Genomic DNA, 27,955 nt, shown 5'->3' on the forward strand with positions numbered 1-27,955 from the left:
ACACTTTATTTATTGTCCCATATCTTTATTTTCCATGACACTTTATAGAAAACATACAGGTGTTTCAGACTTAATTAAAAGCTTGAGAAAATGAAATGTAATTACCGTGTAGGAGGAGAAAACTTAAGAGACGTATGCCGCATAATAATTTTCTTAGAGAATAAGGGTAGGTATTCAAGAGGTTAAGCTTTAAGGAGGTGGGAGGGAGACAAGGTCACTTCATAAAGAAAGCCTGTTTTTATCCTAATTTCTTTCATTCACATTTTTTCTCTCTTTGATAAAAAATGATCTAACCTCTGCCATTTTACTAACCCTCTCTACCCACAAATATCCACCTCATCCACCTCAGTAGTCCTCCCTTCTTTTAATGAGATGAGATTAATACACCATGGATGTGTCAGGATAGTTTCAGAAGGATAATCAGGGCTTTCCATTTCAGAGAAAAGTATATTACATTCTGAGAAGACAGGAAATATCTATTCTATCCTGATTGGTTGACGAGAAATGATATAAATTATCTCTGCATCTAGTAATCTTGGATTTTAGAACTTTTTGACTTTACCCTTTATGTGGTATTATTTATGATCCTAATATCCCACAGTCATCATCAACTTGTACTTTCCATGGAAATTTGCTTTCCTACTTGATCTTGGAGTTCGCTGGACCAATTTTACATCTTTCAAACAACAAGACTCAAGTCCCTTCTCCTTCTGGTCTTCCCTTGGACATTTCCAAGAAAGATACTTTGCCAAAGTACTTTTTTCTCTGCTGGCCTAACACTCTATCAAGTGGTCTCCACCTTTGTTCACAGTTGTTCTGGTCATCAACATTAGAATTGCAACAAGGTGATGTCATTCCTGATCATCGTCTAAACTCTTCTCTCTATTTTTCCTAAAGGTCATTGCCTGCACTTCTGCTCATTGTCTGTTGCAAGTTCTCAAGCCGCCCAGCTGGTGATATTGAATCTACTAACAACACACTTAAGATATGTGCTCTTCCTGCATCAAGTATCTGTAGCTGGTGCCCTCCCAACTCCAGCTCTCCAGTTCACTTTTTTTCTAGGTAATATGGCAAATTCAAATTCTCCCTTACTTTCAGTTGTGCCCACAACACAGTGGGGCCAGTCCTAATATCAATATATTTTGAGTTTTCGCACACACAGTTCCCTGGTGGCAGGAAGCGCCTACCATAGATATTTTGATCCCTGTTAATAAAAGAGATTTTCTTTTCACCTTTGATCATCCCAATCCCTCTTTTGAGTTTTTTGGGGACTGAGTCAGGATCATACCAGGACAGCTTTACTTTGTATCAAGGATCACTGGTCTCTTGTCATACTGTTGTGAAAATGTAACCAAAATGTGTGAATAAGTCAAAAAGATGGGTGGGATGGACTGAAGGCCACCCAAGGAAAATATTTAGCTTGACTCATTTCCAGTTGATCAAAAGTCTCAGACTTAGTGAAGTTGTAGATTAACTGTAATTTCCTTTTTTTTTTTGAGGAAGGTTAGCCCTGAGCTAACTACCGCCAGTCCTCCTCTTTTTGCTGAGGAAGACTGGCCCTGAGCTAACATCTGTGCCCATCTTCCTCTACTTTATATGTGGGACGCCTACCACAGCATGGCGTGCCAAGTGGTGCCATGTCCACACCCAGGACCTGAACCGGCGAACCCTGGGCCGCTGAGAAGTGGAACGTGTGCACATAACCGCTGCACCACTGGGCCGGCCCCTGTAATTATTTTTTTTATCTAGAAGAAATGACAATTACTTTTGTTCAATAAAACAGATAACCATGAGGTTGTGTTTTATTGCTCTGAGATAACCAATTTTGTATATAATCCAGTAACCTTATCTTAACATTACTCTCTTAAATTTACTGCAAATACCCCAGCTTTGCAAGTGTTGTGTGGACAAGTTTTAACATCTTCCTGGTTCCCTCACTAATTAATGAGTTAAATACAATCTATGACACCAGTTAATTTTTAACGTGCCTAAAAGTCATGATTTTGCCTTTTAAAAATTTTTAAACATTCTGCTCGCCATCAATGAATCTCCACTTCAGGATATTCTGGTACATCTTTGTGTGACTTCTCTTGACTCTGCCATTTTGATTTCTAGTAGTAACGATGCAATGGATGATTCTATATTTAAGTGGCCTTAGAAATGTCCATTTGTCCCATCTTTTAAGTCATTCAACTCATGCTATTATTATACCTCCCAGGCCCCTGTCCCACCAATATTGAGTTTTGTCAAATAAAAGAGGAAAAAGTACAACCAAAAATAACTGCTAATTTCAAACTTTATTAAAGTACAAAAGATAATTTTGAATTCTGTGAAGTGAATATGGCTTTTTACACTAGAGGTCCAATCACACATTTGGAATACAAAGCTAGTTTTGTCCAGCTCAGAGTATTTTAAGAGAAAAGTTTATTGATCTTTATCATGGACAAAAGTTCCCCAAATTAATGAAGATTACTGTTTATGGAATTGCAAATTTGGTGCCAAGAGGCACGAGAAGCAGCCATTTGACTAGATTTATACTGGAGGTACAGCATATTTAAAATTTCATTTTAGGATCTTAGATTACACAGTCATTGGATGTTATATATATCAGCATTCAGTTCAAGTGTTTACATCCCTCCAGGATGCCCAGTTGATGGTACCTGAGCACAGTGGGGGGGGGGGGCTGTATGAACTCCCATCTTTTAATAGTTATTTCTCTTTTTTGTTCTGTTTAAAGTAAACACAGTAGATTTATATTTATAATAGTGATATAAAGTTTCCTATTTAAATAAATTTAACTAAATTCATATAAAGAAAACTACTGAGTAAATAATAATTCAGGGGGTGTGTGGTTAGAATAAATGCCAAAACTCAAATGAGTTCGCAGAAGTAATCTTGGGCCTTTGTGAAAATCAAAGTTTAATGCTTAAGAATCTAAAATAGGGATGACTCATCGTATTATTTTAAGATGTTTTTTCAGTAAAGCCTTTGGAGGAGTTAGTAAGCAATATAGTCAACGGAGAATATGCTCTGGCTCAGGTTCGGCAAACCCCAGTTTAAATACCATCTCTGTTAAGGAGACCTTGGTCCCAGGGTCCTCATTTATAAAACAGGAATCTTACTTCATGAGACTGCTGTATGAAGCAAATGACACAGCACATAGGAAGCAAAAGGTACTTAGGTTCTCTGCCTTCATTCCCCTTGATTCCTCCCTGAATCATGATATGAGCTGTTTCTCTTTTCTTAATGCGTACGAACTGGAAGGAGGTCATAATTACTTGCATTTCATTGTTTTTTTTGTGATGTGACATCAAAATAAGGAAACACCAGATATTAAATTCTTACATTATTGTGAAACAGAGAAGTAAAAATTTATGTCAATGGCAAAAAAAAAAAAATTTGTAGATTGTCCCCTGAAATGCCAACTGGATACCTGATGGAACCAAGCAAGCAGGGATGGCCGGGCACTACACCATGCAGGGTGTTTGAGCCCAGGCATACGTTTTCTTGGTTCCATAAGTGAACCCCAAATGACAATAGAATTAAGACATTTGTGACTAAGTTATTTTCTTTACTTTTTACCGTGTTTATTTTTAGTTTGTGCACAGACAACAAGTTATTCTACTTTGGTATTAACACAAATCAGATATTTGATTTTATGGTCTACAAATTTCATAATCTCTGTCGAATAAGGTTATAGAGATCTATGCTTTGTTGGTTGAGAGAGGAAAGAATATATGGCTTGTTAGTCTGTATATTCGCTAGTTTTTTAAAAATTATTTTCAACCTGTTGGCCTATTTGTGACTTTATATCAATTAAGAATTGCATACCCACTGAGAAGGAGAACAGCTCTTTGATGCCTGAACAGATGATTTTTTTTAATCTTTTATTTATTTTTATTTTTTTACTTTTTGAGGAAGATCAGCCCTGAGCTAACATCTGCTGCCAAACCTCCTCTTTTTGCTGAGGAAGACTGCCCCTGAGCTAACATCCCTGCCCATCTTCCTCTACGTTATATGTGGGACACCTACCACAGCATGGCGTGCCAAGCAGTGCCATGCGCACACCTGGGATCCGAATTGCCGAACCCCAGGTCGCCAAGAAGCATAACGTGAGAACTTAACTGCTGCGCCACTGGGCTGGCCCCTGATTTTTTTTTTTTTTTTTATTTTGTGTCTATTTTTGACTTGGGATTTAGGTTGTACAATTGAAGATATAATTTGTCTACATGCCTATGTGTCTGTAATTAAGAAAAGCTTTTAACTTTTGTTGTGAGTGTGAAATATTTTCCTGATTCCAGAAAGTACAAATTGGATAACATTTCTCAAATTAAATAGATTTTCTTCCATCTGTTTTACGGATTTGGATAAGCATATATACAAATTAAAATATTTCCAAATTTCACAGAAAGTAAATAAAATGAGTCCATAATACTTTAAAAGTGTCAAGACAAATATTTATTGTAGACACTGCTATCTTAGAAATATTGAAAGAATTCAAGATTACATAATCAAGATGAATTTTGCAAATTATACCACTTTAATAATTTTGTACATAATAAATGATAACTATGTGTTTGCTATTTGACTTTTGCTATGGAGTAAAATATAAAAATTTAACAAGATTTGAGAAATATACATTTTTATAAAATTTATTTTATTTTGTTTAAAATTTAGATTTATTTTCTCACAAAGAGAAAAATCAATCTAAAATTTCTAAACTGATACTGGTTTACTAACAGTAGACATATGCAACATTTAAGATCATAAAAATCTAAATGTGGATTTAATTAATTAATTCTGACAAGACTTTTATGAAAAGTGTAAATACGTTTTCTAGTACATCATATTGAACAAAATTTCTTAGCTCTTTAGATAACCAAAATCTTTCAACTAATACTAAAATGAGTTAATAGATAATCTTTGGATTCTTAATTTCTAAGGGAGAGTGAATAGTGAACTCCTAGTTGCATAACATAATTTTAATTTTATATAGTTTGCTTCTTATTTGCAGGTGGTGTGAATTGGCCGTATCTTTGGGTCATGTTAATGAACCTGTTTATTCTTGCCACTTGAATAGGTGGAAAAGAGACATGTGCAGATATACCTGCGTTATGTGTACTATGAGCTGCAACATTCTGCTCAAATTGTGCTTATATATAACAGACAAGACTCAGTATATCTCCTAGTTTTCTCTGTTCAATAGAGGACAGTTATTTTGGTTGAGTTATTACTGTAATTGTACCAGGAGTAATAACGATTCAGAAAGACACTGTGTATGTAAAATTGAGGGGTTTGCTTTTCAAGGAAAAGGAACAAATGATTTTGTCTTAAAGTATAAGTTTGTCCCAAAATAAGAAAAAAACATAGAAAAGAAGAAAATTTTATGGTGTATGGCAAATTGTGGAAGGCATGACGTATGCGTCCGTTTATAATATCTGATATTAAAAGGATACTATGAAGAGTTTTAAATTTTGGCAAAGTTAAATCAGTTTGGATGGAGTTATTCTCAAGATATTTTAAGGAGGTGGGGGGAGATTTATGAAAACTTTGCTGACAAATATTTATCTCAATGTAAAATGAAAATTTGGCTTTTTCTGTGTCACATTGATATGTCAGAAATTCCTGAAGGATAATAAAATATTGTGCTTTATCTTCTGGGTAAACTTCCCACATAGCAGAGATTCCATACCTTATCAGAATAATCTTCTCTGCTTAGGTTTGGTTTTATATGTAATTGTTAATTAAAATAAAAAAGGAAAAATATTCCTCGCTTATGAAAAACTAAAATTTCTTAGAAAACTGTTATAATATTTTGTGTTTACTTAAAACATTTTCTTGCTCTGATTAAATAGACAGCCAAATATGGTTTCTCAGCATCCATGATCCTATCTTGAGGTATCAAATCTGCTCTAATATTTTGGTTTGCCTCAAATATCAGACGCCATATTTATAAAAAATAAAAGTATATATTCAGGAGGGCCCCTATAGGTCTTCTAGAGAAACACAAAGATTTGTTACATAAAAAAAGAGATAATAGGAACAATTAGTTTTCTTTGCTATGTTTCATATTCATAATTAGTTCAACACTATTGTAAACTCTACGTGGGAAAATCATCAAAATAGAGGAAATACTCAACTTTTCCTATGTAAAGACTACACAGGTGAAATATTGTTATAATAACTATTTCAGAAATTGTACAGTTTATGTTTCTAGAGATTTTTTAATTCCTTCACTGTCCATTTTTTCTTACTCCTAGGAGGAACACTGATCAAACTCCAGAAATACCATGCCTTGAACCCCAAGAGAGAATTTATTCTCTCCCTTTCTGATATTCTTTCTCACTCATTTAACAACAATCAAACAGGTTTCTGCTTCCCACTGATGCTTGCCAGAAGACATGCTACAAACTAAAGCTTAGAATTAGTGTCATCAACAATAAAAAAAGGCAGTCAAAATGCCCAGTGAAAGGACTGTACTAGATTCTCTAAATTATCTGTGCTTCAGTGAATAGATGATTAGAAGAGTCTTCCAAGCAGGTGACGATTAGAAAACATTCATACAATATGGGTGGGCTGAGTCAGGATTTCCAAGACTCTTCTCTCTCAGGAAGCAGACCTACTTCCTGACAGCAGACTGTTTATGCAAGATTCATAGTTACAAAAATTACATACGACTGAATGAAATGGTGAGGGAAATTTAATTGTGGTTATTTGATTGAAATACTATTGGTATTATTTTATTGTTCTAATTTTATGTATATATGAGTGCTATAGACCAAACGTTTGTGTCCCCACCCCCCTCAAATTAGTATGTTAAATCCTAACACCAAATGTGATGGTGTTAAAAGTTGGAGCCTTTGAAAGGAGATTAGGTCATGAGGGTTGAGGGTTCATGAGCTGGATTACCGCCCTTATAAAAGAGACCTCAGAAAGCTCTCTTGTCCCATCTGCCATGTGAGGACACAGCAAGAATACAGCTATCTATGAACCAGGAAGCAAGTCTTCACTAGACACCAAATCTGTCAACACCTTGATCTCGGACTTCCCAGTTTCCAGAACTGTGAGAAATAAATTTCTGTTGTTTATAAGCCTCCTAGTCTATGGTATTTTGTTAAGCTGTGCAAATGGACTAAGACAACGAGGAAGCTCATTTAACTCTAAACATAGAGCTTTTCCAAACTGAAATTTACCATTTTAAATTAAATCTGCTCTCAATAACCCCTTAGAACTGAGAGAGAACTATTTTGCTGAAACTCCTTACATTTTCGTGGCAACATGGGTATTTATATAGATTCAATAAAAGTCTATTCTCCTTTTTACCAAGATATGTCATTGGACAAAGTGACTTATAATTTGACAAATTGATTATGCAACCAACACCATACCTCATAAATGTAATATTTGAGAATAAATTTCATTTAATAGGTGCTGAAACACTTTCTACTAAGAAACAAGGATACTCTACCCAAGATAAAATAACAGACACGTAATTTACCCTCTGGACTAAAACAAACAAAAAAACTGCACAAAATATATGAAACATGGTTATTGTAGGGGAGGAAGACATTTCCTCTACCCAATATGGGTTCTTCTGGCTGGAGAACAAATTAAATTCACATGAGACAGAATAACAGGAGAAAATTAAACAAAGCTTTATAACGTGTATACAAGGGAGAGGCTCAGGCAAGCTGAGCAACTTGCCAAAATGGCTGAAGCCCCCACCTTAAATATCATCTTCAGCTAACGACAAAGGAGGATGTTGGGGGTGGAGGGGGAATCAATCATGGGACATTACCACACAAGTACAGTAAACAAATGCAGATTTAAGTCCTTGCCTTTGGCATTGATTAAGAGTTTCTAGAGATAAGTTCATCCCCCCCCTTCCTGGTACAGAGAGGGAGACATCTTTACAGATGGAGATTTCCTTTACAATGTAAATGTCTCTTAGCAAAGGGTAGGTAAATTCTACTTTTCAGTTGCTTTCCTGTCTGCAGTTTATTAAAAGTAACCAGCCTCATGCCAAAGAGACATATCTTGGGGTGGCCAATTCCAGGCCCCCACATTATCAAGACACTAGACCTCAGGTAATTTTGATGTAAATTAGTATCCAGTAGAGAATTATCTATAGCTGCCTGTTCTTCATCCTTGACTTCATCATTTAGTTTCTAATTGATTCTGAAACTAGCCTGTCTCAGTCTAGGTCTGATTCCCAGCAATTCAACTCAACATCTATGCAGCTTACACTTTTGGTATTCATCCTCAGTAAAGGAGCAGTGGTGTAAATTTGACTATGACCCAGTGAAGTATATTCAAACAATTTTAAGTCCACCCTGTGGTGGACACATTCATAATAATAATCAACAGTAAAAAAATTTTAAACAAAATAAGTATGCAGTTTTAAATAAATAAAAATACTTGTATAGAAATTACGTTCCAGGCAGTGTTCAAAGATAGATAGAGAGGGAAAAAGAAAAGTAGATATCAATAATTATTTTATACTACATAGAATATAATTTATACCCACAGCAACCCTAGGTTTTACTAATATAACCATTTAAAAGTGAAAGAACCTAGGCACAGAAATCATAAAACCAGTACACGGCAGAACCAGGATCTGCACTCAATTCCAGTTCTTCCTATTGTATTCATTATTTACATTGATAATTAAGGATGTAATCTAGATAGCCAGTAGCATCTTTTGTGTGCATGTGAATTATTTTTTAAGCTAGACAGTAAGCTTTCTAAAAAACAATACTTTTTAACACATTTTATAAGATTTTGCTGTGGTCATTGAGCAAGGTAGCTTGCACATACAAGGTACACAATGAGCAATTGACTGACTGTAGCCAGCAACTTATTCAAAGAGCCAAGAAAAACCTGGCATATCTAAGAAGTGTGATATTTTGACATAAATTCGTATCTTTTCTGATGTTTCTGATTAGAAGGGCAGAGTGTGAATGAGTCATAAGGTAATGGCCATTTTTCATTCATAGCAATTGCTGTTTTGAAGTTAGATTGTAGATGGTGATTATACGAAAGTATATATATATATATATATATATATCAGAATTGCATTCTCTTGAACAAGCAAATACCTATTGCAGAATATCTTTTTCTTTCCTCATCAAAAATATCTTGTATTTTTAATACCAGCTTTTGTACTTTAATTCAGTAGTGTTTAGTGGATAAAGACCAAAAGATTATTTTTTTCAATCTATAATAGGTAAAGTTATATTAGAAGTTAAAATTATTGATGACATCTAAAATTATTATCCAATGATCTGAAAATTGTAATAATAAATTTAAAAAGGAGAAGTAAATATTCTCCAGATAAAGTAATTATGAATAAGGGTAAGGTCCTGCACGCTTACACTATAAAGATATAGAAACAAAAGTCTGTGGCAATATATTTTTTCTGACTATCCCACCTCCACATACCCATACAATTTACACTAAAGTGTCAAAAAAAAAAAATACTAACCAGGACTCAGATCTAAGCTAGGACACGTCATTAAATGAATTTTAACAGAAAGGTGACAAAGTCTTTCATGAGTAATCACTTTTCAGGCTGTCACAATTATTGACAGAATAAAGGAGGGTAATTTAGATCTGTGATGTGTATTTTTTTTTAATTGTTCTGTTTTTACTTGGAGAACACTGGAAGCATTGAAATACTCTACTCCTTTGTTCTTTGAATTGTTGTCGTAAAATTAACATTAAAGAAACCTGGGCTTTGTAGAAGTGAGGTTCAGATCACACCTCATCAAATTTCTAGTTCAATTTCCCCATCAAAATAGCATGAAGAATTAGGAATAGCTTAGTCCTTTTAGAAGAAAGTTCTAGAGACAATGTTGCTCATTCAGAAATTGGCACTTCTTAAACAGAATATATGTTTTTATTTTAAAAAATAATAAAGTGTTTACAATGAAGAGGAAATTAAACTGATCATACAGTTCCTCAAAAATTCGATAGAAAATACTATTTACCTCATTGTTTCTTATGACAATGTATCGATATACCAGAAAAAGATTGCTTAAATAATACTCTCGAAATCTAAGATTGGTAAATTATGTGACCTAAAAAGGGAGGGCATGGGGGCCTGCTGGTTAGGTTCGTGTACTCCGCTTCCATGGCATGGGATTCGCTGGTTGGGATCCTGAGTGTGGACCTAGCACAGCTCATCAAGCCACGCTTTGGCAGGCATCCCACATATAAAACAGAAGGAGATGGGCAGATGTTAGCTCAGGGCCACACTTCCTCAATAAAAAGAGGAGGAATGACAGCAGATCTTAGATCAGGGCTAATCTTCCTCAAAAAAATAAAATAAAGTAAAATAAAAAAGGAGGGAAATTATCCTTGTTTTGATAAACTGGTAAAGGGCTAATTGCTTTATCTAGTTTAATCCTCATAACTCTCCTAGGAAGTAACTTTTAGAAAAATGAGAGCATTGAGTTAAACTAAGTATTAGGCTGATATCACATAACCAAACAAGAAATCAAGCCAGGATGTGTCTGACAGATCCATACTTGTTGTACTCAACCTTACTACCTCCGTGGTATATTTGTAAGGATAGAAAAGACTAATCTCTATTGCAATAATAAAATAAACCACAAAATCTCAGTGTATGAATACAACAAAGTTTATTTCCTACTCTTAAAGAAAAAATTATTTAATGACATTTATTTAAGAATGATAGGTAGACTTTATTTAAGGGGAAGGAGACATTGCGATGGATTTAGAGGCCACTGCAACAGAGAGAGATTAGACTTAAATGGACTCCAACAAGGATCTTGGGGATTTACAACAAAGGAGCAGGATGGGGTCAGTGGATGGAAAAATTAGTGAGGAAATATCAAGAACAAGAGGGATACTTCTTAGACCAACTTAACAGAATTCTTGCTGAAGGCAGACCAGGGCGATAAGATGTTAATGGTGGACAGATACTAAGGGTGGGGCATTGTCACTAAACTGACTTAGCAAGATTCTTGCTCAAGGGCAGAGAGCGGGAAGCTCAGTATCCAGCCAATTCCAGCAGTGGGCTCAAAGGAACTTATTAAAGTTAGATCAAGAAGAGAGTCTCTGTCATTGTAACCACTGGGCCCTGCAAGACCAGTTAAACTGACCCCATCTCTTATCAACAGAGTGATTAAGAGTTGCCTTTCGAATATCTGCAAAGGGCATGCTCAAAAGAAGAAATTTTGATCTGAAATGATCTTGGAACCAAAGGTCCTCCTTTCCACAAAACCCAAAGACCTAACACAACCAGAACTTGAAAGTCAGACTCTTATCAGAAGCAAGGAGGTCCCTCATTCAGGAAGAGAACTTGTTAAAATTCCTTCTGAAATTAAGAACTAAGGAGTTAAAAAATCTTTCTTAGAGCAAATCTTCGAGACAAGCTTTGCTAACTGCAGCTGTGCACATTCAACATAATCAACTGTTGTTCAGAATGAACCGGGTCTTTCTGCCCCTCTTCAGCATATGAGTGAGTTGTCTTTCCCAGAAATTCAAGGTCCAGACATCAAGATTCTTTCTTTGGGCCAAACGCAAGCTGGTGGAAAGACACCAACCAGCAAGGCCACGTGCTCCCCCTCCCCTACCTAAAACCCCACATAAAAACCCCTATCTTTTTCCCTTCGAGAAGGTGGATCTGAGTTCTAACTCCCATCTCTTCATCTGGCTGCATTTCAATAACAATAAACCCTCTTTCCTTACCACAAGACTGGCATTTCAGTTATTGGCCCTACTGTGTGGCAGGTAAACAAATCTGTGTTTGTGTTTGGTAACACTTCCCCACCTCATCAAAAATGTTTAGAACCCCATCATAAAAGTTTAGAACCTCATTGTAAATGTTTAGAACCCTGTCATAAATGTTTAAAACCTTACCATAAATGCTTGAAGCCCACCAGTCAAAACCTGTCCCACGAGCATTTCCACATGTCAACCTGTTCTCCATAACCTCTTAAATTTTGCCCCAAATCCTGAATCAGGGAGACGGATCTGAGGGCACACACTCCCTGTTCCCCCTGCAGGTGGGTCTTGCAGAATAAAGTTGATCTCTTTTCCCAAAGGCTGATGTCACAATTAATTGGCTTGTTTATGCGCTTGGGCAAGTGAACCCCAATTTTGAATGGTAACATCATCACTTACACTGTATGTCCACCAATGCTTATATAGCAATTCTGGGATTTGAGGTGATGAAAGTCTGCTATCTCGTGGCCACACCCTATAGGACATTTAGTACCTTTGGTTGCCAGGTCAGAGAAGAAAAGATAACAGACAGGCATGTGATTTCACCAAACGGGAAGGGGATTAGGAAACATAAAAAAAGAAAGCAAAATATTTGGTGATATTACTATTTGCCATAAATTTATATGATATTTTATATCTGGAGAGGACTTTTGTGAGGATTTAATGAAATTATTTTAAGTTTTCCTAATGGAGCCCTTTCATTTTTCTACTTATTAAAATAAGAGAAAGCCTAGAAATGAGAGCACTCCAAAATCTCACTCCTGTCCCAATGTGAAGCAAAAAGATGTATCTTTGTGTGTCTAAATATGTGTGTACAAGTGTATGTATTTGTGTGTGTATGCAAATGAAATCTTCCTCCTAGGTTGGGAATGAATTGAGCGCGTTCCCAAGGAAGTTCTATCTGCTAAAGGGTATGTAGAAATCTTGGCCTAAGAGTTAAGGTACCACCTCAAACTAGCTAATTACAGTTGACATTTTTCCCTGATTTGTGGACAAGTATAGCAGAGCATGTAAATAATAAAGATAAATTGTTCTACTCAAAAATTATGTCAGTTCCTTCCATCCTACCCTAAATACTTAAAAGTAGAGCCCCCAGCAGAGTTTGAAATGGTCTTGCTCTCCACAGTTAAGCTATCAATCAGATCAATTAGTTCAAATTTGGCTCTTGAATATCTACATGTAATCCCTGTTTTCTGCTTTTAAATTCATCCTATATCCTCTCCTTTTCACATATATTCAGTTGGCTGAACAAGAAATACAAATCATTTATTTTAACAACCATCCTTTGGATATTCCAACTAGGTTTTCAAAGTCTTCCAAAAATCCTTACCCAAGTATTTATTTATTTATTCATTTCAAAATATTTCTTTGGAATGAGGGTTATATGCCTGGCACCATCTCAGATGCTAATAATATAGAAGTGAACAAGACAGGCAATATCCCCACACACAAAGAGCTTACACTCTGGTGGTAGAGATGATATAGATAGATATAGATGTAGGTAATAAGCGTATAAACAAGTAAATGAACAAAACAATTCATCAAAGAATCTCTTAATTTTCACTATATTGTTCCTTGAGTATTTTCCCTGGACTGCTCTATTAGCATCCTCATGTCAGTGTTACAGGAAATTCAAATACACAGTCACATTTTTAAAGCCTCCATCTCACTCTAGGGCATCCCGTGTTCTCTTTATTTAAGATATTTAAAATATTTTAAACCTCAAATTTCATGAAAACCATAGTTTTCTAGGGCCTAGATTCATCACTTATTTATGTATGTTTTTAGAGGATTTTATTTTCTTAGAGCCTCCGTATTATTTTATTAATTTGTTTCATTTTATCATGTCTAGCAAGATGCATTCAGAATGACTAATTTTTCTATATGCCCCTAGGAAACGCTGCAAATAGAGCTGTTATTGCAATTCAACGTGGCTGCCCTCTACTGGGAACCCTGAGATGTAGTAAAGGGTGACAATCCCAGTTACTATTGGACTTGGATGGTTTGTTGTTCGCCTAATCATCCAAGGTCCTACAGAGAATATCTGTTCAGTGTGGAGTGCTCTTGGTGCATAGTTAGATCATTTTCTGTTCCCTTTCTGCTAAGCCCTATTTCACACACACACACACACAAATGGTGTGGATGGGTGAGGAGGTCCTGTTATATAGAGAAGAAAAAGAGAATAAAACCAAAAGCATACAAACAAAAAACAAGGCCCTGGTTTGATTCCGAAACTATTTGATTTTGATAGCCCACATTCTAAGCAGTAACGGTTCATAGGGAACAGGATACCTTTAAATATAAAAACATCAGAAATCACCACACATTTCTATCTCTAGTGTAAAACTGCAAATACCTAAATGCAAAAAAGAAAATACTTTTAACCCAAAATATAAAAATAAAGGGGACATTGCAGTACTCTTCTGATACACTGAAAAGCATTAATTTTGCCTCAGTCTTCTAAATTTGTTCAAGCACTTCTTCTCACCATTTTCTTTTTACCCCATTCATAACATGGCCATTCATTCAGTGAGCATTACTTGATTGCTGATGATAACACTGACTATTTTATTTGCCCATATCTACCTCCTCCTACTTGGAGGGTATTCCATTTATCTTGGTCAAAGGGTTTAATTATAAATTGCTTATGGATAAATAATGGAATTTTTAATTATATAAGGTAATACATTTCTTGGTGTTTTTTTCCTTAACATTTTTGAGCTTTCTGTCAATTGCGGCCAAAAGAATTCTGACCAATAAAAGTGCCTATTATGTGGCAGACATCATGTCAATTTTCCTGCATCCCTTTTTAAGATGAGTTTCAGTTACTTATATGCGGGTTTGGAAAACAGAATCATCCCCTATTCTAAAACAAACTACAATATTGTGCTGTTTGAAATACATTTTAACACACGTTAAATTTGTCCACTCTTTGTATTTGACTGTCATAATCGAAATTACTTCATAATGACATCAGCTATTTGATAAAGTGGTTTGGGAATACAGTTGGCAAAGTTTTTGCAAGCATAAGTATATTATCTTTGCATTTTGCTTCCCGAACTTTAGTCTCTCTTCATCATTCATCCCCGTACTACTCACCCCACTTTGTATCCTGGGCTGGCCAACGGGAATCTCTTAGGGTTCCGTGATTTGTTCATACAGTGTTTAAATTTATGGTCAATTAATTTCAGCAATTTTGTTTCAAGCATAAATGAAATGATTCTCTCTTTTCTATTTTTCTGAGGAAGATTTGCCCTGAGCTAACGTCTGTTGCCAATCTTCCTCTTTTTTTGCTTGAGGAAGATTAGCCCTGAGCTAATATCTGTGCCAATCTTCTTCTTCTTTATATGTGGGTTGCTGCCACATCATGCCTGAAAAGTGGTGTAGGTCAGCGCTCAGGATCCAAACCCGTGAACCTGAGCCACTAAAGCTGAGCATGCCAAACTTAACCACTAGGCCATGAGGCCCGCCCCAAATGACTCTCTTTAACAAAACCCAAGCATTACAAAATTACCGCAATTATTTCTATCCTGTGAATGAATTTTAGGGTTACAGGTTGGGATTGAAATGAGAAATAAGTAAGACCCTACCTGGTCTTTTATTTCTTGAATCTGCTCTGTTGAAACTGCTTTCAGATCTCACACTGGCTGGAGATAAACCTCATGTAAATCTGTGGGAATAACAGGAGATAAAATGAGGACGCACGCTTGGCAGTCATATTCTTCACTCAGTCCACCTCCACAAACCTGTAATGAGCATAGGCATGTACTTGCACTGTGGTGTTTCCATTTATTTCACAGGAATAATTTATATATGCCGTTTCTGTTGTGCTTATTCCCATAATGACTACTTCCAATTTTTGATTGAACTGATGTCTCAGGTATTGAAAGGACCTTAACATTTGTTCTCTTATTCAAATCTTTAAAACTCCAGGCCCTTCCTCCCTTCCTACCAACTGTTTCCTAAATGAGCTTTAGTATTTCCCAACACAGTTACGAGGCAGCAGGATGCTGTTTCAAAGGGGTGGAGGGGAGGGAGCAGAGCAGCTCATACTTACCCTAAGTATATTAACTGGAAAGCTCTTCCACTCAAGTGATGTACTGAGGCACTTCACCACCGCTCCTCTGACCCTGACACTTGAAGTGGGAGCTCCGCTCAGTTCCTATTAAGAGAGACACATAAAGCTGCCATCGTCACAAACTCAGCCAGTAATGGATAAAGTGGTAATTAAATTAAGATGGCTGTTGAAGAGAGAGTTTGCTTCATAACAAAATCCAACAAGACTGAAATTCACTTTCCCACTTTCCATCTATACCAATTAATGCAGCAGCTCGGGATCTGGTTATTTATATTCCGCCTTCCAAGTCACCTTGCTATAAGAGTTGTCTCCAATTGCTAAAAAGTTTGCTAGAAAGAAAAAAATCATACATATATATTTCTTTCACAAGCCTATAGCAGGAGTTTAAGAGGTCTTAGAAAAATAACTTCTCAGCAAAGAAGTAATGCTTGAAGTGAGTGAGCTGTGAAAGGAATGCCAACAGGAGAGAATAGCCAAACACTAAATTACAGATCAATTATCTTCAGTTTGCTCTATAAATGAATTAGTCTCATACTATTAGATCCAGGGATGATCACAGAGAAACTGACAACTGGGTATCTTTAACAGGTTCATTGTGAGTTTCATCTTTGCTCAAACCATGCATAAGACCAAGGCACAAGGCTGCATGTTAAAATCACTTAAGGAGCCTTAAAAATTGCTGTTACTTGGATCCCACCCTTGGAGATTCAGATTCAGCTGGGCTTGTGGGCAGCCTTTCAATCATGACTTTAAAAACTATACAGGTGGGGCCAGCCTGGTGGCGTAGTGGTTAAGTTTGCATGCTCCATTTGGGCAGCCTGGGGTTCACTAGTTCAGATCCCGGGCACACACCTATGCACCTCTTATCAAGCCAGGCTATGGCAGGTGTCCTACATACAAAATAGGAGGAGATGGGCACAGATGGTAGCTCAGGAATGATCTTCCATATAAAAAAAAAAAAGAAACTACACAGGTAATTTTTATGGGAAGCAGAAGCTAAGCATCGCTTCACTACACAGTTAAATTTCTTCATAGTTTCCTCTTTGTTGAGTTATTTTGTCTTTTTTTCCAACAGACTTAATATATGTAGCCTTAAGGCTGTAGTAGCTTAAAGATTAGGGCCTTGAAATAGGCAAACAGATGCTGCATCAAAGCTCACGCTCTTTGGAGTAGAGCCTGGAAGAGTCATCCTTACTTCCTCTATCTTCAACTGAGATTCGGAACTTGCACACTCTGCACAGTAGAGACTGCCTAACTGATGTGGCAGATGCAACATTTCCAGCCAATCTTCAGGATCAGGCCTCTGATTTACTGTGTGTCTCCACAAACTGAAATCAGAAAATTTTAGATGAAAAAAGGGAAATTTCTTTATCCAGTGCCTGATTTTCAGCTATGGAGTCCACCTTCTACAAACATGAGGTGAGTCACGAGTAATTTGTGCCATGAAAAATAGATGAAGATGAGTTCTTATTAAACATGAGAGAATAAACACATATTTCCACCCCAGTTTCCTCTTATATTCTCATGGAAATGAGTGTAAAGTGATTTTTTTAAAAAGAAATACCATATAAGGACAATTAAAGTGGAAAAGAAAAAATATGGAAATGCAAAACAGATGGATAGTGGTAACAAATTTAGAAGACCAGAGAAAGCTGAAACTTAAGATAGCCAGAGAGGAAGACAGAGAACCACCTGCTTTGCATTGCATTATCCTAGAAATGTGCAGGAATTTGCTGGACTACAGCCCCTGTAAGTAGGATTAGAGGGAGCTAAAAATAGGAGGATAGTTTGAAAATCTGTTTAAGAAGCTGTTGGACACTTTGATCTTCAACCAACTAACTCAGACTGGCAATGACTCTTTTCCTGCACTAAAAAAAGATTGAAGATATATCATCTGGAAAGAGTCAACAATAAATACTTTGAACTGTAGGAACACAAGGCACTGAAGAGGGCAATTTCATCAAAAAGAAGGCAGAGTTGGGGGATTAAGTGCATGCCTAGATAAGAAACTAGGTATGTCCTATTTTGGAGCATATTCTCTTGAGTTGGAATCCCAGCTTTGCATCTAACAAGATCTACAACCTTAGGTAAGTTCGTTTTCTTCTTTGTGCCTCAATTTCTTCATCTGAAAATGAGTATCATCATGGTTATTCAAATGATGTAAAGATTAAATGGGTGAATATATGAAAAGCACATATGACAGTGCTTGGCAAAAATAAGCACTATATATATGTTAACAACTCTTATTATCACCTGCTCAGGGCCCAAGACAAAGATAGAGAAACTTATAATTTACAGCCAGAAGATAAAAGATTCTTCCCAGAAATAAAAAATGTCTATGTGTGTATACATATATAGAGACATTCACATAAACATATACATTCACAAGCATATACATACAGTTCCTGACAGTTTGGGTTCCCAAATGAAATTTCCGATCACATCATCTAGAGTGAAACCCACCAGGGAACTTAGCTCATCAACTCATGGAGCTGCCCAGGAACTTTTTAGACTTTCCCTTCTTAATTATAGGCAGTAGCCAAATATCAACAGATATTTGAGGAAATTTTCTATCCGGACATACAGAAAAATAAATAAATTTCTAAAAGGACTTTGGAATAAGTGGCAACAAGACAGGGAGAGTAAAAGTACAAAAAAGAAGCTATAGTTAATTTCTGCAGAGAGAAAAAAAGAACACATTGCACATTTGAAAGAACAGCATGCTATGAAAAGGAGTATTTAGAGAACAAAATGAGCCCTTGAAATTTAAAAATATAGAAGAAACTAAAACTCAATACAAAGGTCGGGAAGTAAAGTTGTGGAAATCTCTCAATAGATACAATAAAAGAAAAATAGGCTTAAAATAGAAGATAAAATAAAATTAGATGATCAGTACAAAAGGACCAATATCTGAATAATAGGAGTGCCTAAAAGAAAAGCAGAAAAAAAAAAAAAATGATGGGTGGAAACTACCAAAGAATTAATTCAAGAAAGTTATCTAGATTGAATGAATTGCATTGGTTTTCATAAGCAAAATGCTTACCACACTTCCTGCACAATGAATGAAAATAATCTACTCTAAGGGGTATCCTCATGATTTTCAGAGCAATGAAGGGACTGAAAAGACACTAAAAATTCCCAGTGAGAAAAATTAATCTAATCGTATAACCAGTTATCATAATACTATTTTGAAAAATACATCCTTTCCCCACTGATCTGAGTGCCAAATCTGCTTTAAAGCTAGTTTCCATATGTGCATAAGTCTATTTCTGAGCTCTCTATCTGAAACATTATAATAAGACTTGTTATATCATAAAAAGTCCCCTGATTTATTTTTCTTGTAGAGAATTTTTGCTATTCTCAGCTTTCCACTCTTCCATGAGAAGTTTGAATTAACTTGCCACGTTCCATGAATAACTCTGTTACTAACTATATTAGAATCTGTTTAATAAATAGATTAACTTCAGGATAATTCACATATTTAAATATTACAAGTTCCCATCCATGAACATAATACAGTTATCCCTCCGTATCTATGGGGGATTGGTTTTAGGACCCCTGTCAATACCAAAATCCATGGATGCTCAAGTCCCTTATATAAAATAGTGTAGTAATTGCATATATCCTATGCACATCCTCCTGTACACTTTAAATCATCTCTAGATTACTTATAATACCTAACCCAATGTAAATGCTATGTAAATAGCTGTTATACTGTGTTGTTACTTGTAATACTTACATAAGATTACTTATAATACCTAACCCAATGTAAATGCTATGTAAATAGCTGTTATACTGTGTTGTTTAGGTTTAGGAATTTTTTTTTCAAAATGTTCAACCCAGGTTGTTTGAATCTATGCATGCAAAACCCACAGATATGTAGGGCTGACTGTATATCTACTTATTTAGTTTTAAATGTCTTTTAATAAAAGGTTATCATTTGTACATAAAAGTCTTAATGCCTTTGTTACATTTATTCCTAATATGTTATGTTTTTGTTACTAATGTAGATTTTAAAAATTTCTCTTTTGACACAAAAATCTTATGAAAAAGTTGCAAGAACTGTTCAAGGAACTATTTTTTTCCTGAATCTATTGATATTAGGCTGCCAACATGATGCCCCCAATACCCAAATACATTATGATGTATTTTCTACAAAAAAGGGCATTCTCCTATGTAACCACAATATCACCAAACCATCAAATTCAGGAAAATCACATTGCTGTATTGCCACTAAAAGTTCAGGTAGTTTAAATGAAAATGTAGCAGCTCTACTATAGGTCATGATAATAGTGGCATTGAAGTGGCTACACATTTTTCTAAATGGATTGAAATAATGTGGTCTTTTAAGATATAATGTAGTAGCATATGTTCCTTTTCTCTGTGAGATTTATAAAGAGGGTCAGGATAATTCTTTCTGAGCCCAGCGATGGCTACATGGTCTGTCTTGGAGGAGAGTGGTCACATTTCACCAAGGTTATTTCTCACCTGCCACTTGACTTCACCTAGATTTCTATCTATATTCTTCTTTCATGTGCCTTCAAGTGCCTTTGTGTAAATTATCCTCACATTATGTAGAATGTATAAAAACAGAACCACAATGTGGGAACTATCTGTTAAATATCACCATGAATTCCAGAGCACATATGACTATGACTTTGGCCAAGAATAATTATGCTTTGACCCTGATTTGTGCTGGCTTATGCAATAACCCTGTCTCAGCAGTAACAGCAAAGCAAATGGATACCAATGAAAGTAGACGTAGTAGATTGGATAATTGTTCTCACTCACTTCTGGCATCCACATGCTTTAAATGTGACTTTGCAATTCTTTCTCCAGAGTAAGTGGAATATATTTCCATGCTTTGTTGATGTTGGAGTTGTCCATGGAGTTTGCTTTAACAATGGGATGTCGGTAGCTCTGATCCAGTAGAGGTTTGGAGGTATAACGTATCATTTACATTGGTCTGTTGTGCTCCTATGACTCACTATGAGAAGAGCATGCCCCAGATAGCTGCCAGTCTAAGGGTGGGGAGGACCTGAAACCAAATCACAGTCTGACACCATGGCCAACTACTCCTAACTTAGATCACTAGAACCACAACATGTCTGCAGACCTGTGGAAAAGAAGAATCGCTGTAACTTAAATTACTTAAATTTAGTCTTTTCTAATGACCAGTTCACTTATACTATCAGAGGAATAAACTCACGTGCCATAGGTTATCAGAAGGAAAATTTTACCCGTAATCCAGATCCTCCTGGGACTTGCAGTTAACAGGCAAGAAGCAAGTTCATTTCTCACAAAATTTAAATATCAATATACGTGGTGTTCATTCAGTGTGTGAATAGTTATTTGATATACAAAATCTTTATTTTGCTCATAACTTTTTCTTTAGTTAGTATTCTATAGCATGCAAATTTACAAGTCTAATAGAAATTCTCCAGATTACTCACCTGTATGCACACTTTCAATAAACAATACGTGCCATCATTTTAATTATATTTTTGACTCTATTTATTTTAATTATATTGATGTAATTATATTCCTGTTGAATTTAATAATAAAAATATATGAGCTTCTCTTATGAATGTCTGTGCTTTTTATTTTACTTTTTTAGTAATTCATTCTTAGCATATTTTGCAAAATGTCGCAATGAACTAGGAAATCTTTTAAAAATGATTCTTCCATGGAGGTATTTGAGAAGCACTGCCTTGTAGAACTAAACATCTATGTAAATATAGCCAAAAGAAGTTTCATGATACAAATAGTGTAGCAAAAGGAAAGGGACATATGAAATAAACAAAGGTGCTGATGTCAGATCCTAATGGTATAGCACTTATTGAAGGAGCAACGTACGTTACTGCGGATAGCACTTTGTGCTAAAGAAGCAAGCCCATTGTTAACTGGGACAAATGACAGGCACCTATAAAGAGGCCTTATGAGACTTAAGAGGATGATATTATCATCCCACACAGAATCTACAAGAGGAAAGGGAAACAAAGATTGCATCTTAGTTGATAATGTCACAGCTCTTAGCTATAAACAATAGAATGCACGTCAGCTCCCTTAAGCAGCAAAGACATTTGTAGAGGGTATTAGGGTTCACAGAAGGCCTGTGAGATCAAACGAGATATTTAAGTTACTATTATTAAAGTTTCTAAACAAAACTTGCTACGAGAACAACATTGATACTTTTGCTCCTCATCTATGTTGTCAGAGAACTGATAATAGGAGACCAGCCATGCTTGTCCCTGAAGAAGTGAATGCACCAGACTACAATAATGTATAAACTCACAGGAAATAGCTGAACTGATTCTTTCCTCTTACCCTGCTAAAGGAGAAGGCTTCCAGAAGAAAAGACTTAAAATAGCATTAAATAGGAAACGAAGAAATGCTAGAAGTTAGGGATTTTTTCATTCTAGGAATCTACTATATTAGCTCTCTATTGTTGCAATAATGCTGTGTGCAGGTACTCCAAAATATCTGTGGCCAACAAGATGTTTGTGGTTCTAAGACACTAGTCTGTGAACTGGCTGGCTGTAGCTCTGCTGGGCTCAGCCGGGCTCATCCGGACTTAGCTCTAGGGTCTAGGTCATATTTAGGTCCACTCCAAATGTCTCCACATTCTCCTTGGACCAGCAGCTACTGGGCCATATTTTTCTTGTGACAGATCAGAAGAGCCAATGTAAGCTAGTCAAATTCTATAAGCAAATTTCAAGCTCCCACTTACACCATATCCACTGACATCTCTGGTTAAAGCAGGTAATTGGGGCCAGGCCAACATGAATGGATTAGGGAAATATGCTCCACTCACTCAAGAGGAAAGTACTATGAAGTCACAAATAAAGGAAGTGGATACAGAGAGTGAGTGAAAAATGGCAATGTTTATCAATATCATGATACTTCAATGTATTGGGAAACATTTACTTCCCTATAAGAACTGACAGACAGGGTATGTAATCATCTTCAAATTAGGGCAAAAGTACAGTAGTTCTTGGGTAAAACAAAGATCTGATGGCAGGACTTCACTTCATATCTTCTATCTTGTGGAATTCATGGTGGTACTATATGGAAGTTCCTACATTAAGGTTTTATTCTTGTATGTATCATGTGATGTGGAAATATTGTGTACAAAGCCACTGGAAGGCCTAGGAAGGCAGGATGTAGATAGAATTTAAGAGGCAGTCACTGATGCATCTGAATAGTGGGAAAGAAGTTCATAGAAATCTTCCCACTCTCCTCCAAGACAATCCACATACCCTTACAGTACTACTCACAGACAATAGCATATATCTTACAGTTTTTAATGTCTGTTTTAATAACATTCATAGTAGAGAAACCAGGTCAAAAAATATATATTGAGAGGAATAGAAGTAGGTCTTTTAAAGCAATCTCAGGGTATTCATTTTATTTCATCCAAAATAAGTTGAATGCTATATTTTCTAAAATTTAACTTCAGTCACTTGTAAGTAGCCAATTCCAACAATTTATGCTATAGAGCTATAGCTAAATTTAAATTACATTTTCATGAAATAAATGAATACCAAATTTATGAATTTTCTACGTTTGAATCTTCTTTTGGTGGAACATAAAGTTCAAATTATTCTATCAAATGTAGAAAATGCTCAGTGACTGCTTTTCTAGAGATATGATATAAACATCACTTACTTCATTGATTATTGTCTTTAAATTATGGAGCATGCTATAATGATTTGTAGACACTCTGTTCTTTTAAACTTTAACTTTTGCTTTTTCCTGATGTCATCTGCCATTGGAAAAAAAAATGACAACTTTCCTGTTTCTTTTGATGATTATGAAGTTTTATTTACTTATTTATTTTAAATGGCTAAAATTTATTTTCTCTATTGTGGTAACATTGGTTTATAACATTATATATATTTGGCGTGTATAGCATTATATTTCAATTCCTGTGACAAAACTTTCCTATAGGGAAATTCTAAGATCATTAAAAACAAAAACAAAAAAGTCAGAAAAATAGGCATGTCTGCTATTGATTCCTATTAAAAGTTGAGTCCAAACCATTTTCTGCTCTTGCAGAAACACTAAGAGTTTGTTGCATAGTTCACACATGATTGGCAGAAAATTTCCCCTCAATAACCATCATACTTAAGGATGTAATTCTTAATAATCAATATTCATATTATCACATATTAAAGAGAATAAACTCTAATTTAACACTATAGTCTTTACATAATTCACAAATTTTACTATATTACCAAGCACAGTCGTTATATTAATTAACTAAGTATTTTTTTTCATCATAAAACTTTCTCCGTGAAGAAAGCAGTTAGTTGATTTACATTCTGGAGGAAGATCCTTAATATGGGTATTTACTCAGAATATTTTCCTATCACTGAAACTGCAACATCAGAACACATCTCTATACAAAACTTATTTGTTGGCGACAGGTATTTGCTCACTCCAGATTCACCACCAACATTTATAAGAAAACATTCTAAGAAGACTTTGTTGCTATTCCTACACCACATCAGGCATCCTGATGCAGAAGTCGCAAGCAAAAGTACTTTAAAAAGATTGACATTTCTCTTGTTTTGCCCTATTGGACATTTAAAAAAGTCAAAACATTAATAAAGTAGTTGGAGTTAATGTCAAACAAACTCTTTGTCCATCTACATGCAGTTGCAAAATTCCTGGAGAGCATTTTCATAAAATAATTTGCAGAAATGTTCCTGTGTCATAGTAGTATAAGAAATTGATGATGGTAGATTGAGTGAAACTACTAAGTGATGGGCAAAGAAGCTGATGTTACCATAATATCCTTTGCAGGTTTACTTGTGTTTTATTTATTTTTAACACTGGCTAACACAATGTGTTTTTTTGAACCTGAGCTGCAATTACCTTTAAGTAATTTCAGTTAACGTCTACAATCCAAGGTCTCCGGCAATAGAGAAAGTGGAGAGCTCATATAACCTATATTAATGGTTCCAAACTCAAGAAGAACTCCGTATGCTTTCTGAAAAAGAATGTCAATACACCTTAATTAGCAAGTCTTCAGAAACTGGGAATTTTAAGTTGCAGAATTAAAAGCTCAGTGAGAAGTATTTACAGCACCATGTACATCTGTGTGAGCAAGCAGTCAAGGACCAGCTCTCACTTCCTGAATGGCTACAGAATAAATATGATAAATACGTGCTTTAAGATGCCGGGAAAATAAGCCCACTTACCTCATCCTGCTTTTTTCTACAACAGGACTTGTGGAAAAGTCAACAATTAAAGCAAGAAAGATTCCAGAACTCAAAGCTCACTATACAAATTGTTGACAAAATATCATGTTGTACAAATGGGTTGTGAAGGATTGGAATTGGCCACCTCAAAATGTGTCTCTTTGGCTTGATTACTTTTAAGGACAAAAGAGTCGGGAAGAAACTTTGACCTTCCCCCTAACTGCCTAAAAGAATTTAAGATAGAAAGCCTGTCCTCAGGATGGCCTTCCCCATAGATAACTCTGGGTATTGGCAGACTGGGAGGATCCTCGCTAAGCCCATTTTAATCAAAGTTCTGTCTCTCGGGTCACATTGTCTATAGATGGCCCGGGGAACACGTGTTTATCAAACATTTGCTTTTCCATCTCCATGTAAACTGCCTTCCTCCCTTTTGAAGTCCCAAGCCATTATACCCAACATCCTCCTTTATCTTTAACTTAGATGGTATTTAAGATGGTGGCTTCAGTCATTTTGGCGAGTTATTCAGTTTTCCTGCATTTCTTCCATGCATACATATTATGAAACTTGGTTTGATTTTCTCCTGTTATTCTGTCTCATGTCAATTTGATTCTTAGACCAGCCAGAAGGACCTAGAGGGTAGAGGAATAGGTCTTCTTCCCCTACAGAGTCAATTCCTTATGGAATTGAATAGAAAGGAACAGAAAGATCCCAAAGCAACATTAGGTTTTCCCAATAAGAGGCTAAAGACAGGATGCCTCCAAAAAAACTTATGAAATATATATAATGAAGTAAAACTCCATAACCCAAATGTCTTTGCCATATATACATATACATACAGTAAATCTCTTACATTCATATGTTTAACATTTGAGGTTTTGCATTTTAGTAAGGGACACCAACAACCATGACATATAGTTATTTGTAATGAAAATATACTTTTGACATCTCAGAGTAGTTAAGATTAAATAAGACAATACTTTTCAAGTGTCATTTTGAATCTCATATGCTGTTCTGCTGCCCCATGCAGGCAGAATCAGGTAGCTGGGTGGTGAGTCAGGAAACCTCTTAGTATTTGCATCTCAATAAGAACTGCTCAGACTCTCTGCTCAATGTCAAGGGTCTATTGTCCTTGCACTCACAAATATGAATATTGTGAACAGACTATCTTTTCACCAGAACAACAAATATCTATACACAACTGAAGAATTGAAAACTGTCAGTATTCTCAATTAACAAACCATCACCTTGAAAAGGTCATTCTTGCAGCATTTCTCACTAGGTTTTGAGTGCCTGAGATTAAATCTTTGAAACCTGGCCACAACAAATGACTCTGATTGCAAAGCCTGTCACATCACCTGGGGTAGAAAAAAAAGCATTATTTTTTGTGTGCATGCTTCCTCATTCTCTGTTGTAGGTAACGCCTTGTCTACTTTCCAAATCTTTCAATTAGAAATTGAAGTGTACAGCATCTAAATATACCCCCAGAGTATTTATTTGCATAATATTTATTTGTCTTTTAATTTTTACAGAACTGACAGTTAGTGGATTGGAGTAAAATAACTATTCCAAATAATGCTAACCCAACAATTTCCTATCCCCATGGAGAGCACTTCTGCCAATTAATAAGAAAATTTCATCATAGGAGAAAATGATGATGCTTCCAGTGCCAAATGTAGGCCAAGTGTAGGCAAGAACCATCCCTAGGGCATGAAGAATCTGGCTAATTGCCTCGTGCATTTTGCTTTTTTGGCTTTCGTGATTGAACTGCCTTAGGGAAAGGACATGATGGGAAGAAGGGAGGAAAGAGGTCTTCTGAGAATTCCCCTACTAACTGCAGTGCCCCCAGTGGGTGTAGAGTGTGGGCAGGATCAGAAATTCTAAATCATGTTCCTCCTGAAGTTGTCCTTGAGAGAGATACACATGCAGAAGAAAATACCACTAACCAGAGTTTTGACTCAAAATTCAGAGTAATTTCATGGTGAACTTGCCAATAGTGAATGCATATTGTTGAATCGCTGGTTAACAAGATGGATATTTCTGCAGATATCTTCATGGATACTCTCCTCTCTCCTGTCACGTATTTACTCATCTTCTCTTGACATATTCCCTACATATTCTGTCAAAAATATCAGCACTAAACCCCCCTCCAGCATACATACATCCTATCCTCTTTTATCACCTTAAAGTTTCTCCTTAGCACTTGCCACTACCTTACCTGCTATCAGTCTTACTTATGTACTTTATTTCCTGTCTCCTGTCAATAGAAAGTAACCAGTTACTCCCTTTTCATGGATAGTCATGAGTGGTACAGAATTTGTCCAACAAGGATGGTTTTCCTGATTCCCGAGATGGTAAATATGTGTTTGAAGAAGAAGAGGGGTGAGGGAATGATTGATAGGGTTATTGATAGAAGGAAGGTATATAGGAGAGATACAAAGAAGAAGAGAATAGATGAATTTGAAAGCAAATTTAAAAAAAATCAATTTAAGTGTTCATCCATTCCAAACAATGAAATACTTCAAGCTTTCATATCTAACATCTTTGCCTATTTTTTTCCAAAATTCTCTGCCTCATTTCCCAGAGTGTTTTTTTTCTGTATGTGATGAGCACATCAAGATTTCTGCACATAAAATCACATACACACAATCAAAGATGCTGTTAGAATCATGTATTGAGTTGACATTATTTTTTGCCACCAAATCCATTAATTAAAAGTGCATGCTTTTTCCCCAGAATAGAGATATTCAGTCTATAATATCCCTCCAAAACTTCTTGTGAAAAATACCACATATTTTATTTCTAAAACTAGAAGTCTACAAAAACAAATGCCTGACTTATTTGGCATTCTAATTGAGTCAATGTTCCTTTTTAAGGGAGATACTGAAAATGCCAACTTAATTTTAAATTAAAAGCTGATTTT

At 35.8% G+C, this 27,955-nt stretch overlaps 1 long non-coding RNA gene across 2 annotated transcripts in view; it reads right to left on the reverse strand.

Annotated features, from left to right (window-relative positions):
* LOC111775889 (uncharacterized) overlaps positions 1-27,955 on the reverse strand; it is a 96,121-nt gene that overhangs the window by 38,848 nt on the left and 29,318 nt on the right. For both annotated transcript variants that reach the window (XR_011423618.1, XR_002811852.2), the window contains exons 3-4: positions 15,809-15,913; positions 15,342-15,421 (exon numbers count right to left, since the gene is read on the reverse strand). This is a non-coding gene — a long non-coding RNA (uncharacterized lncRNA). The remainder of the gene's footprint in view (positions 1-15,341; positions 15,422-15,808; positions 15,914-27,955) is intronic.

This window comes from Equus caballus, chromosome 12 (assembly GCF_041296265.1).
Source record: "Equus caballus isolate H_3958 breed thoroughbred chromosome 12, TB-T2T, whole genome shotgun sequence".
NCBI lineage: Eukaryota > Metazoa > Chordata > Mammalia > Perissodactyla > Equidae > Equus > Equus caballus.